Source organism: Octopus bimaculoides, chromosome 29 (assembly GCF_001194135.2).
Source record: "Octopus bimaculoides isolate UCB-OBI-ISO-001 chromosome 29, ASM119413v2, whole genome shotgun sequence".
In the NCBI taxonomy this organism is placed as follows: Eukaryota; Metazoa; Mollusca; class Cephalopoda; order Octopoda; family Octopodidae; genus Octopus; species Octopus bimaculoides.
This window is the reverse complement of record NC_069009.1, coordinates 10,321,023-10,323,350: the sequence shown is the minus strand read 5'-3', so window position 1 is coordinate 10,323,350 and position 2,328 is coordinate 10,321,023. Positions and strand designations below refer to the sequence as shown.

Here is a 2,328-nt window from a genome sequence, read left to right as displayed (position 1 = left end):
AATACCTTTCAAGGAACGTTTATCTTCTTATTCTACTGTATATACAAGAAAGACACCAGAGACGTCATTTGCAAGTGTTTTTGTAAACAAAAGAAAGAGAAAGCCAGTAGTAAAGTTGTAAAAACCAATAAAAGTAAGTGCAATTTGATCTTTCTTATTCCTGTCACCACCACAACCAGGGTTAATATGTCATAATGGGGCTAATCACAAACACCACTTCTACCCAGACAACCGTTGTCAACACGTCGCTTTTAGGACAAGATAGACATCATAATAAAGAGCAACTCCATTATAATCATCATCATCATCGTCATCTGTACGTATGTATGTATTTATGCATGCATTTATGCATGTATATATGAATACACAAACATATAGGTATATCGGTACATATATCTATTTATATATACATGCCTAAAGAGACAGAAGGAGGCGTCTGGCTTGGTGAATAGGGCATTGGGCTACGATCGTAAGGTCTTGAGTTCGGTTCCTAGCAGTACGTTTTGATCTTGAGCAAGACACTCTATTTCATACTGCCCCAGTCCAGTTAGCTGGCAAAGTCAGTTGTACCTGTATTTCAAAGGGGCCAGCCTTGCTACATTCTGTGTCATGCTGGATCGCCCTGGTAACTACGTTCAGGTTACGTGTGCCTGTGCAGTGCTCACCCATGTGGTGTGCGTTAGTTTCACGAGCAGTCTCTTCCGTTGATCGAATCAACTGGAACTCTCTTCGTCGTGACCGATCAGAGTGAGAGGGAGAGAGAAAGAGAGAGAGAGAGAGAGAGAGAGAGAGAGAGAGAGAGAGAGAGAGAGAGAGAGAGAGAGAGAGAGAGAGAGAGAGAGAGAGAGAGAGAGAGAGAGAGAGAGAGGGGGTTGTGAAATGTACATGCTGTTACGGATAGATCTCTGTAAAATATACACATTGCTAAAGATAGGTCTATATGTAATCTAAGCACACCTATAAATAGATCTTCGTAAAATATACATATTGCTAAAGTTAGGTCGGATAGGTATGTCTCCCATATTTGACCTGTCAAGTTGCCCAGTTGTTCTGGAAGATATTCCTGAACCCGTATTGCCTATATTTTGCAACATCGTACTGATAATTAAATTCTCGCCACTAGTTTCTGTAACTAATGTATTCAATAGAAATTGCGTTGGTCATCCACGATTCATCCATGTAATAATATCTTAACGTAGATGACAACTGGGGTTACACATAAAATTAATATTTTATATAAGTATTCTCATTTTGTTTCCAGGTTCAGGTTCTGGTAATGGAACAGCAGAAACGAACACATAAATAAAAATGTTAAAATAAACATCTGTGAATTGACAGCAAAACATTGATGAAAATAATAACGAAGATAATCCACAAAATATTATCACCTGTTTTGGATTATATGAATTTAAATATTAAGGTTATATAAAGATTCGAGAATTAACATTCCCCTTAACCATCAAATCATGAATGGATCAACTGAAAGAAATGACAAAATTATATAAAGTAGAAAAACCTAGCGCAAATCCCGCAGGTTTCGCTACTGAACATAATTACATATAAACAACTTTTTAAATTCATACTGTTCCTTCCAAAAATACAATCCGTTTTAGCATAAGAGGTCCAGTTATTAAAAAGGCCCAAAATATATTTTCTTTCATTAATAACTATTGTTTAAATTAAAACACACATAGGCACATAATTAATGAAAACAATTTATTCAGATTTTACCGGGTTTATAATATCATTTATTTTACTTTCTATCACTTACTTCCCTATCTACGATACCTATTGCATCTTGGAGTAAAATTATATTTTCTGGGGCTAAATATTTAAATAAAGATAATTCTGTTTATTTTATATAAACAGAAAATATTATTGTCAGTAAAATGTTTCTCCTTCCAGATGAAGTTTCTGGAGTATGACACCAAAAGTAGGGTGGAAGGTATCTATATATATAAAAATGAGAATGTGTGTCTGTCTGTCAGTCTGTCTGTTTGTCTGTCTGTGTGTGTGAATCCCTAAAACTCGAGAACTACGCAACCAATTTCATTCAAATTTTACAGATGCCTTACTTAGGGTTCCAGTTGTGTTTTAGTCAAAAACTTTTTTTAACTTCTTGCAGAGTTCGAGCCCACGGCAACATAATATCTCCTCCACTATTTAAGTATTACGTGTCAAGAGTGAAACAAAAACACTCATGTCAAATACTTTCACTTTAAAAATGAAACTATTCCACTAACTGAAACAATCACATTTCGATACTGTAATGACAGATACTTTCAGAGAGAGAGAGAGAAAGAGAGAAAGAGAGAGAGAGAGAGAGAA

General features: G+C 35.5%; 1 protein-coding gene and 1 long non-coding RNA gene across 2 annotated transcripts in view; one reads left to right on the top strand and one right to left on the bottom strand.

Moving 5' to 3' along the window:
• Positions 1-2,328, bottom strand: part of LOC106873888 (protein artichoke) — a 111,765-nt gene that overhangs the window by 87,157 nt on the left and 22,280 nt on the right. The window lies entirely within an intron of this gene.
• On the top strand, positions 1-2,328 carry LOC128251262 (uncharacterized). Its single transcript, XR_008267047.1, has 2 exons — positions 1-133; positions 1,262-2,328. It is a non-coding gene; the product is annotated as an uncharacterized LOC128251262 (long non-coding RNA).